The sequence below is a fragment of the Ursus arctos genome, unplaced genomic scaffold (genome assembly GCF_023065955.2).
Source record: "Ursus arctos isolate Adak ecotype North America unplaced genomic scaffold, UrsArc2.0 scaffold_30, whole genome shotgun sequence".
In the NCBI taxonomy this organism is placed as follows: Eukaryota; Metazoa; Chordata; class Mammalia; order Carnivora; family Ursidae; genus Ursus; species Ursus arctos.
The window spans coordinates 11517499-11529516 of record NW_026622986.1 but is presented as its reverse complement, the minus strand read 5'-3'; the positions used below and the strand labels follow the sequence as shown (position 1 = coordinate 11529516).

Below are 12018 nucleotides of genomic sequence, written 5' to 3'. Positions count from 1 at the left end.
GCAGTGGAAGTCCTAGCCACAGCAATTAGACAACATAAAGAGACAAAACACATCCAAATTGGTAAAGAAGTAGTAATACTCTCACTGTTTGTAGATGACATGATACTACAAATAGAAAACCCTAAAGACCCCACCAAAAAACTCCTAGAACTGATAAATGAATTCAATAAAGTCGCAGGATACAAAATTAATGTACAGAAATCTCTTGTGTTCCTATACACTAATAATGAAGCAGTGGAAAGTAGAACATTTCATTCTTAAAGATGAACAGATGACCAACGATAACCAAATATAGGGAAAAGGACCTCTATAACAAAAAGAAGAGAAAAAAAAAACAGAGTCGAAGAAGAAAACTTAAGAGAACTTTATTAACCTTAGAAAGATATTTTATTCCTCAAACAATAACAGGAGGCCACACACACACACACAAAAGGAAACTCAGTAAATAGGCAGAGTTGCTAGAAATTACAAATACAAAATTAAAATCATCAACGGAGAAATTAAAATATAAAGAAGACTACATTCATACAGTTCACTCATTGAACAAATATTATTTTGAGTACCTCCTACTTTCCAGAGATGAATTGGTAGGAGGTGAATTAGGAAAATATCATGTTCTAGAAGATAAGTGAAGAAAATATATCAAAGAAGAGTATGTGATAGGGGCGCCTGGGTGGCTCAGTCGTTAAGCGTCTGCCTTCGGCTCAGGGCGTGATCCCAGAGTCCTGGGATCGAGCCCCACATCAGGCTGCTCCGCTGGGAGCCTGCTTCTTCCTCTCCTACTCCCCCTGCCTGTGTTCCCTCTCTCACTGGCTGTCTCTCTCTGTCAAATTAAAAAAAAAGAAGAAGAAGAAGAGTATGTGATAAACTGTGTCAAAAGCTGCTGTTATATAAGTAGGGTTGACAGTTTAAATTTATCACCTAACAAAGTGGTGTCTGACTGGAGGAAGAGGTCCCATCCTTGGAATGCCCAGGAAGAGTGTCTTTCCCCCTTTCCAAAGCTTCTTCCACAGCTTACCAAAAGTACCTAGTAGCCCTACCTCTCTATCCCAAAGCAATTTACCCAGCTATCCACATCAACTTTGCTCAGAAGCCTTCAGCTCTATGTGGCTTAGGAGGAAACCAAGTTAGGAGAAGAAATTGTTGTTGTTGTTGTTGTTGTTGTTGTTGTTGTTGTTGTTTAACTGAGATTGGTCTAGAAAGTTTTCTCCTCTACAAGGAGCCAGTACAGCAAAGCTTATCTGGAGACAGATGGGCCAATCATTCTTCCTTTTAAGTGTCTTTTTTTTCCCCCCTTTTCTCACTTTAACCCTCCTTCTCTGGGACTTCAGTTCCTCACATTTGTAGACACTATAACACAGTTCAGTGGTGCCACACTCACCTGTGCACCAGAATCATCAGCCATCAGGGGATCAAAGGCAAAAAGAAACTTTTTAGCATTTTGGAAATGTTCCATATGTTAATTGTGGTACTAACTGACACAACCATATACAACTACAAAAAAATCTCTTTAAATTTACAATTTAAACTCTGACACTTCAGAAAATGAAAAAGGGAGTTATTAATTATGCCAGGACAACAAGCATAAACCTCAACTACTCTGGGAAAAGTAGGATAAATGGTCATCTCAGTAATACATCAAAATAAAGACTAAGTATTGACCATCGGTTTTAGCAACATGGATATTGTGAAATAATAGAAAATATATACATAAGTCTCTGCCTCCAGTTTCTGGCATTGAATTCTTAAATCTTTTGGAATCCCCCTAGGTTATTGGAGTGTCTTTTATTCTAACAGGGTGACTTGGTGGCCTCCTGGATGGGGGCTGCTCACCAGAAAGTATGAGCCATAATTTGAAGCTTGGAACTTTCAGGCCCACCCTCCATTCTCCAGAGAAGGAAAAAGGAGTGGAAACGGAGTTAATAATCAATCATGCCAACCTGATGAAGCCTACATAAAATTCCCAATAGCACAGGGTTCAGAAAGCATCTGGGTTGGTGAACACACACATCTGTAGGCCAGGAGGGTAGCATACCCCAACTCTACTAGGACAGAAGCTCCTGTACTATGTACCTCTTCATCTAGTTGTTCGTCTGCACCCTTTATCATATCCTTTATTATACAATAAACTGGTAAACATAATTATTTCTCTGAATTCTGTGAGCCATTCTAGCAAATTATCAAACTCAAGGAAGGGGTCTGGGAACCCTAATTTATAAGGGGTTCAGTCAGAAGTTCTGTCAATCAGAAGTACAGGTGACAACCTGGGACTTGTGACTGGCATCTTGAGTGAGGGCAGTCTTGTGGGCATAAGACCTTAACTTTGTGGGATATGAGCTATTGCCAGGTAATGTCAGAATTGAAGAGAATAATGGGAAATCCTGCTGGTGTTGCAGGAAATTGCTTGATGTGTGCAAAATCCACACATCTGGTGACAGAAGAATTGTGTGTGAGTAAAGGAAAAACATAGGACTGTGTTTTTTACCATTACAGGTATCACAGGCAATCTTGATAAAAGCAGGAAAAAAATGTGAAGACATAATGGCTAAAAATATTCCAAAAGCAGCAAAAGAAAGGTATCAACCACAAATCCAAGAAACTCAGTTAACCCTAGGAAAGATAAACACAAAAAACCCCCACATTTTAGGCACATGACAGAGAAACCATGAAAACCCAAAGTTAAAGAGAAAATCTTGAATACAACCAGAGGGAAAAAAAGATACATTAAAAAGAAGGGAACAAGGAAATGAATTATACCTGAATTCTCATCAGAAACAATTTAAAACAAGCTTTTAAAAGAAAAAAAGAAAAAAAAAAGCCACCTCTTGTCAGTCTAGTTCTCCAGCCAGTGGGAAAAAAAAAATCTTTCCAAAATGAAGGCAAAAAATTCCATAGATGGAAAAAAAGTAATACCACATAGAAATGTCAGAAAAAAATAAATATGATACATACATACCAATAAATCTCTTTAAAAGAATACTGAATAGAGGGGTGCCTGGGTGGCGCAGTTGTTAAGTGACTGCCTTTGGCTCAGGGCGTGATCCTAGCGTTCTGGGATCGAGCCCCACATCAGGCTCCTCTGCTAGGAGCCTGCTTCTTCCTCTCCCACTCCCCCTGCTTGTGTTCCCTCTCTTGCTGGCTGTCTCTCTCTATCAAATAAATAAATAAAATCTTTAAAAAAAAAAAAGAATACTGAATAGAAATACTTAAAATAGCATTATACTACAGAGTTTATAGCATATCTTGTCTTTGAAAATAAGAACAATGGGGAAGGAGGATAGTAAATGAAGTGTGCTATTGTAATGTTCTCACACTGTGGAGTAATAATATTTTTTGAAGTTAAACTGTGATAACTTAAAAATTATTACATTTAATCTCTAGAAAAATCACTAAAAACACATAGAGAAGCATTAACTAAAAATTCAACAAAGGAAATAACACAGAATAATACAAAATACTTGATTTACCCAAAAGATGGTAAGAAAGGCAAAACAGAGGAACAAAAAGCAGACAGGACAAATCCAAAGGGGGAAAAGAGAAAATTACAGATTTAAACCCAAACACTATCAATAATTACATCAAATATAAATGAAATATTGGGTGGGGAAAATGAGATGTTGGGTCAGAGAATACACACTTGCAGTTATAAGATGAGTAAGTTCTGAGGATCTAGTACACAGCATGGTGAATTTAGTAACAACGATATACTTGAAAGTTGCTAGGGGAGTCCATCCATCTTAAAAGTTCTTAACCCACAGTTAAAGGTATGTGAGGTGATGGATGTGAACTATACAGTGGTAATCATTTTGCCTAAATGGACTAAACACCCTTAGTAAAAAGGCAGAGATTGACAGAGGCTGGAATTTTTTTTAAGGCCCCAACTACTCTCTATATCAACAAAACACACTTAAAACATAAAAGATACAAAGTCAAAGGATGGGAAAAGATAAATCATACAAACCCTAAGTGTAAGAAAGCTAGTATGGCTATATTAATATCAAAGTAGGACTTTAACTATGGACTCTGAGAAACAAACTGAGGGCTTCGGGGGGGGGGGGGCGGGGGGATGGGGGAATGGGATAGACCGGTGATGGGTAGTAGGGAGGGCACGTATTGCATGGTGCACTGGGTGTTATACGCAACTAATGAATCATCGAACTTTACATCAGAAACCAGGGATGTACTGTATGGTGACTAACATAATATAATAAAAAAACATTAAAAAAAATAAGTAGGACTTTAGAAAGAATACTATGAAATACAGAAAAGGGAATTTTATAATATCAGAAGGTTCAAATTCATGAAGAGATACATCTTAAATACACAGGCACCTAAAAATAATGAAGATCTTAAATAAGTGAAACAAAAATTAATGGAAAAGTAGACAAACCCACCATCGCGGTTAGAGATGTAAATGTCCTTCTCTCAGACACTGATAAAACAAATGGGCAAAAAATCAGTAAGGATATAGAGTATTTCAACAACAGTATCAACTTGACCTAATAGACACTTATGGAACACCATTCTCAATAATGGCAGAACACCCATTTTTCAAGTGCATGGGAACATTCACAAGATAGACAATAAGGTAGGCCATAAAAAAAAGTTTTAGTTAATTTAAAAGGCATGGAATCATACCAAGTACACTCTAACCACAACAGAATTAAATTAGACATCAATAATAAAAAGATACTTGAGGATTTTCCAATTTTAGAAATTAAACAATATACCTCTTAGTAATCCACAGATCAAAGAAAACTATTACAGGAGAAATTTTAAAATATCTTTAGCTGAATGATAATAAAAATAAACATATCAAAATTTACGTAATGAAGCTAAAGGAGTACTTCAGGCTTAGGAGAAATTTATAGCTTTAAAAACCTATGTAAGAAAAGAAGACAGGTGTACAATCAATGATGTAATTCTCTACATTAATAAGCTAGAAAAAGAAAAGCAAGTAGAAGAAAGGATATAATAAAATTAAAAGCAGAAATCAAGTAAAGAGAAATGGACAAACAATACAAAATCAACAAAGCAGAAGATGGTTCTTGGCCAAGATTTAAAAAATGTCTAAACCTCTAGCAAGACTGATCAGGAGAAAAGACATAGAAAACACAAATTACCAATATAAAGAATGAAAATAAATATATAACTACAAATCCTTCATAATAGGAGGATAATAAGGAGACAGTATGAACATTATAATAATTTTGACTTCTTAAATGAAATGGATAAATTCTTAAAATATTTACCCCCTAAAAATGAAAACACTAATTTGAAAAGATACATGCACCCCTATGTTTACTGCAGCATTATTTACAATAACCAAAATATGGAAGCAACCTAAGTGTCCATCAATGGACAAATGGATAAAGAAGATATGGTGTATAAATAATGGAATATTACCAATCATAAAAAAAGAATGAAAGATTGCAATTCTCAACAACATAGATGGACCTAGAGGGTATTATGCTAAGTGAAATAAGTCAGAGACAAATACCATATGATTTCACTTATATGTTCTAGAAAATGAACAAAACAGAAACTGATTCAAATACACAAAACAAACTGTTACCAGAGGAAAGAGGAATAGGGGTGATGGGCACAATTGATGAAAGGAATTAAGAGGCACAAACTTCCAGTTATAAAATAAGTAAGTCAAGGAAATGAGAAATACAGTGTAGGGAGTATAGTTAATAATACTATGGTAACATTATATGATGCCAGATGGTAACTACACTTACAGTGGTAAGCAACTGTATAATGTATAGAATTTTCTAATCATGATGTTGTACATCTGAAACTAGTATATAACACTGTATGTCAACTAAACTTCAATTAAATTTTTTAAAAAAGAAATAGCAGTCTTACACAAACTCTTCCAGAAATGAGAGAAAATGGGAATCACTCCCCCATTATTGTATGGGGCCAGCATAACCGTGATACTAAATTTAGACAACAGACATACAAGAAAACTACACGAATATATATGAGTCTAGACATAAAAATCCTTATCAAAATAACAGCAACTGGAATCCTGCAACGTATAAAAAGCATAATACTTCATGCACAAATGACATTTGTTTATCTTAGGAATGCAAAATAGGTTTAACATAAGAAACATCGATATAACTTAGCACGTATAGATTAGAGGAGGAAAATTAATAATACAGACTTCAATAAATGAAAAAAAAAACACAAAAACCAACGAGGTTCAATACTCACTCATGACAGATACTCTTAGCAGACTAGGAATAGGAAGAATATCCCCAACCTGACAAGTGGCATCTAAAAAAACATATAGCTAATAATATACTTAATGGTAAAATACCGTAGGTTACCTCTCTAAAATCAGGAACAACACAAGGATATTTCCTCTCACCACTTCAACTGAACACTATAATAGAAGTACATAACTAGTGCATTAAGGCAAGAAAAATAAATATAAGGCATATGGAGTACAGAAAGAATTAAAGCTCTCTTTACGTGCAAGTGGCATAACTGCATTGGTAGAAAATTCTAAGGAATCTACAAAGACAACTTTGAGACAACTAAAAAGCAAATTTAGCAAGATTGTGGGATGTGAGATCAGTATATAAAAAAAATCTATACTTCTGGGGCACCTGGGTGTCTCAGTTGGTTAAGCAGCTGACTTGATTTTTTGGCTCAGGTCATGATCTCATGATCCTAGGATCAAGCCCCACAGTGGGACGGACACGCTCCACACTCAGCAGGGAGTCTGCTTGAGATTCTTTCTCTCCTCTCCTCTGCTCTTTCCCACCTTGTGCGTGTGCGTGCACTCCCTCTCAAACAAATAAAATAAAAATAAATAAACTATAGTTCTATATGCCATCATTCAATAAGTAGAAAATAAAATTTTAGGGGTGCCTGGGTGGCTCAGTCGGTTAAGTGTCTGCCTTCGGCTCAGGTCATGATCCCAGGGTTCTGGGATCGAGCCCCACATTGGGCTCCCTGCTCCGTGGAGAGCCTGCTTCTTCCTCTCCCCGCTGCTCATGCTCTCTCTCTAGCTCTTTCTCTCTCAAATAAAATCTTAAAAAAAAAAAAAAAAAGAAAAGAAAATTTTGAAGAATACCATTTACAACAGAACCAAAACCACAAAAAAACTAGAAATAAATACAATGTGCAGTACTACACTGAAAGTTCTAAAATATTTCTGAAAGAAATTAAAGATAACTTATGTAATGCAGTGACATAGTATATTCATGGATTAGAAGACACAATATTGTTAAATGTCCACTCTGCCAAATGAATATATATTCAATACAGACACAATTAAAATTCAGGCAGGATTTCTTTAAAAGGAAATTCAGAAGCTGATTCTAAATTTCTATGGACATGCAAGCAAATTAAAATAATTAAAATAATTAAACTTGAAAAGAAGGATAAAATTAGAGAACTTAACTTCACATGACTTTGAAACAGACTACAGTAATCAAGATGGAGGTATTAGTAAAAGAACAAATATACCAAACAAAATAGAATCTAGAAATAGACCCCCACTTCCAAGACATTGACAATACAATGCAGAGAAGAGAATCTTTGCAATAAGTGAACAGCTGGATATCCACATTGAGGGGAAAAAAAGCATGACCTCCCCCCTCACACCATACACACAAAAAAAAAACAGGTCTAAAGGTAAAAGCAAACTATAAGCTTATAGAAAAAGACGATATTTTCATGACCTTCTTAAAGACACAGAAAGCACTAACCAAAAAACAAACATGTAATAAATTGTATTTCACCAAAACAAAAATCTTCTGCTTATCAAAAAACACCACTAAGAAAATGAGCTGGCAAGCCATAGACTAGGAGAAAATATACACAATGTATACACAAGATCAAGAATGTACTTAAATTTTTAAAAAGATACTTCAGAAATATAATTATACAAATGACTAATAATAACATTTTAAAGTGCTTAAAACCATCAATCAGAGAAATACAAAATAAAGCCACTTGAGAGATCACTATAAATATAGAATTGTGCAGTGGTTCTCAATGGGATGGGGAAGTTGGCAATTTTGACCCCCAGAAGACATTTTTAGTTGTTATAGGTACCCAGAATGTTGCTAAACATCCTACAAGGCACAGGACAGCCCCAAATAACAAAGAATTATCCTGTCCAAAATGTCAATGGTGGCAAAATTGAGAAACCCCCAAGAGATGAAAGAGACAAATAGCATCAAATGTTGGTGAAGATCTAGAACAAATGGAACTCTCTGATATGTTACAGAAGGGTATGCAAAATGATTGATTCACTTCGGTGCTTGACAGATGCTACCATATTAAGTGTAAATGGCTTCCCCTTGTCAAATTAAAGGTCAACATGGCCTACAAGGCCTGCATGATCTAGACCCAGTCTACTTCTCCAGCCTCATCTCTCAGTTTAAATGAGGCACAAGGATGATCAGTATTAGGAAAAAACTTTCAATCAAATCTACTTGACTTTACTGAGAGAAATCCTAAAAATTCTGAGATAAAAGAAATCTTAATATCATTTAGTCAACTTATTACCTAAAGAAGGGATATAAATACACTCCTGACAGTACATCTCTCATAATAAACACTAACAGTTTTGGCAAAATCTCAGATCTATTTGACAAAAACTACAGAAACAACTAAGGCTATAGAAGTATTGGTCCTCTACCCCTTTTGTAAACTGGGTTAACTGGAGACCATTATAGAGTTACTGATATTGGCTTCAGACACATCACAATGCAGGTTGAAAAAAATTAAAGTAACAGTTCAGAAAGATACTAAATACCACAACTCATTTCACCAAAGAATGGAGTCAGGTGCAAAAGTGTATAAATGGCCTAAATTGGCACCATTCAATAAAAACATAACACAAACTATAAATGCAAGCCACATATGCTATGTTAAAAAAATAAAAAGCAAATTAATTCCATTTTGATAACATATTATACTATATGCAAATATATGCACATACGTTATGCACAAAATATGCAAAATAGCCAATAAACCCAAAATATTATCACCTCAATATGTAATCAACATAAAGTTTGATTATTTTATATTCTCTTTTTGTACTAAGTCTTCAAATGTATTTTACATTTATAATAAATTTCATTTTGGACTATCCACATTTCAAGTGCTCAATAGACACATGTAGGTAGTGGCTACTGGATACTAACACTGCTTATTAAGTAACATATCTAAGCATTTTACTTGACTATTTCATTTAATTCTCTCTGAGGCACATACGGGGGAAAGTAATTTGTCCCAAGTTCCCACAGTTAGTGGTAGAATCAAGATTCTAACTCAGTCAGCATGACTAAGATCCCCTGCTCCAAACCAGAATGTTTTCCCACCTCAAAATTAAAAAAAAATTTTTTTCTTTTACAATATCACTGAAACTTTCAGTTAAACCACATTAACACGTTAATTCTTGCTTTCATATTATACATTCAGCTTATAAGAAACCTAAATTTATGGTCACATAAAAAAATTGTTTTCCCCCCATGATTTAAATCCGCAAGAAAAGACTTACCATTAATACGAGTTTTTGATACTTTTGTTTTAGGTCTGACACACTTGCAGATGGGTCTGCCCCCAGAATGCTGTACCAATCCTTTTTGGGTATCTGCTCAAATGCCATCATCCATTGAACAAGAAGTGGACCTTCTCAGATCAGCTGAATAAAAATATCGATGACAATTCATTACAATTTGCAGGATCGAAGAAATAAGCAAGTACTTTCCTAAATTCTTTAATATGTAGCGGAGTAATCAGGATTATAATGCAAACCTGATGAAGCATGTATTTTCATTTAAAACACCCTAAGAATTTCATGTACAAGTATACAGACAAGTATGGGAAATCTGTTACACGTTTCATGATATACGCTTATACCTTAAATTAATGAATTACAACAGCCTTAAGAAAACAGAATTCGAAAATGAACGCGAGCGGTGGATGACCTCTAAGAAGGTATTTCTGCTAGTCTCGGGTAAAAGCCGCATATATTAAATACTCACTAAACACAATAGAGGAATTTAATAAATGTTTACAAAATTTTTTTAAAATGTTGAAAGCAAAACAAAACAAAAAAGAATTCAAATGAATTTGAGAGCATTCCCTCTTAATGTTTCCAGTTCACATTTCTTCCAGATTATCTTAAAAGAATAATGCGGGGAACAGTCAGCTCAGGCAGGTAGACAGCATGAGTCCCTCGGTTACTGGCGCTTACAAAGAAAGAGCTCCTGAAACTGCTCACAGGATACTCCAGCCCTCTAGATTACAGAAGAGACCTCGCCAGGAGTCCCAGAAAAAAAGCAACCTCTTCCCACAGCTGTGAACTTCAAGAGACGCGGGGGTGGGGGGGCGGGGGGGGGCAGGGCTCAAAATTGAGACTTGGGAATCCACTGTATTCATTTCGGCTGCACCGCCCAGCCACAGGCGGCTACCCTCTCCTGGCTTTACTCGATAACAAACTTACCAAACTTCATACAGTCTTTATCACCTACACCTCGCCCGCACTCGGCCAAAACCCGGAACCGATTTCTCCTTCCACCGGAAGTCATTGCCCTGTCCCGACCACATTTCTAGTCGGGCCCTTGTGGCCGAGGCACCGCTGGCAAGGAGCGCTCCGCCCTCCCGGATGCGGTCGCTATGGTAACCAGTCTTCGCTTCCAAGGAGTTCTAAGCGGTAAGTGCCCGAGCTGTGGAAAAAGGTGTTCTTCGCCTCATTCTAACTCCCTCTAGTCCCAACTCCGAGACTGTGGCGTCTCTCCTCTCCCTCAGCGAGCACCACCACTCCCCTTCGCCCCGGGCTTGCTTCCTCCGCTTTCCCCAAAGCTTCCTTCGCTTACCCCACCCGGCGCTGTTCCCAGCCCTTTCGTGGTTGCTGACCGTTCTCTGGCAGGTGAGGAGGGTGGGGGAGTGCTGGGGTTGGGGCTTGTGAAGGATGAGGAGATCTAATCCCGCTCTTGTCTCTACACTTCCCTTCGAATGTTCTCATTCGAAAATTAAGAGAAAACCTAACCGATTGAATTTTTGTTTTCAGTTTTAATAGTTTTTTTTTCTGGAAAAGATGTGCGAGTTAATTATTTCTTGTAGATGGTCTTAGCAACTGATAACTTTTCAAAGTCCTTTCATACTTACTATCTCGCTTCACTTTCACTTCAACCCAGTGAAGCTAGTAAGGTAGGTGTTAATATTCCCATTTGGTAGATGAAGCAAACCAAGTGTCAAGGCCAAATAGCTAATTGTATAGCAGCAGAACAGGACTCTTAGTAAGCGTGCATCTTAGCAGGGTAGCCAGGCTATCTTTCAAGCTTACGGAAAAAGAATAAACCACTCTGCTTTGGGGCAGTTGCTGGACCCTGCAAATGGGCACTGTTAGGTTTTTTGTTAGTTTTTTCCTTCTTGCCTCTCCCTTTCCTTCTGTTGTTCCCTTTTATTGTCTCTTGTCTGTACTACTTGCCTCACATTGACCTCTCTTCCTTGCATTGTTCCCAGAGGTGAAATGGCATCTTGTGTTTTGGCAGCATGATTTAAATTTCACTTGGAGATGTTAAGATAGTTCTGTTGCTATTACTACTTAAATTTGCTTTCCTTCTTTTTTATCTTTCTTCTACCAAACCTCAGTTTGAGAAGCAGTCAAGATAAACCTAAGTACATTAAATAAAATATTTTAATATGGTCACTTATTTAATGATGGTATAAAGAATAACTGAATGACATGAGAAAGAAAATCTAAAGCAAAAATTATAAATTGGGTTCTCCATAGGATTTTGTCATGTTTAAAATTACTAACAAAGAGCATTAAGCTAAGTCAGAGGATCTGATTTTAGTCCTGGTTCCGACATACCTTCATACCTTCTGTGTGGCCCTAAGGAAATGTGTTAAGTGACAGACTTAAGTGCTGTTCTGAATACCTTCCTATACAGAATGACACCCCCTTGAACTTTTTAGACCTCAAATACCCACCTTTCCACAGCTTAGTTCTTCCTCATGGATAGTTATGCTCAAATC

The 12018-nt window shown here is 36.6% G+C and overlaps 2 long non-coding RNA genes across 4 annotated transcripts in view; one reads left to right on the top strand and one right to left on the bottom strand.

Moving 5' to 3' along the window:
* LOC113249234 (uncharacterized) overlaps positions 1-10588 on the bottom strand; it is a 56857-nt gene extending 46269 nt beyond the window's left edge. For both annotated transcript variants that reach the window (XR_007190076.2, XR_007190078.2), the window contains exons 1-2: positions 10481-10588; positions 9533-9676 (exon numbers count right to left, since the gene is read on the bottom strand). This is a non-coding gene — a long non-coding RNA (uncharacterized LOC113249234). The remainder of the gene's footprint in view (positions 1-9532; positions 9677-10480) is intronic.
* LOC125282794 (uncharacterized) overlaps positions 10529-12018 on the top strand; it is a 29184-nt gene continuing 27694 nt past the window's right edge. Inside the window, exon 1 of one of the 2 annotated variants that reach the window (XR_007190081.2) lies at positions 10529-10690. This is a non-coding gene — a long non-coding RNA (uncharacterized LOC125282794). The remainder of the gene's footprint in view (positions 10691-12018) is intronic. The other variant, XR_007190080.2, reaches the window with a different exon arrangement.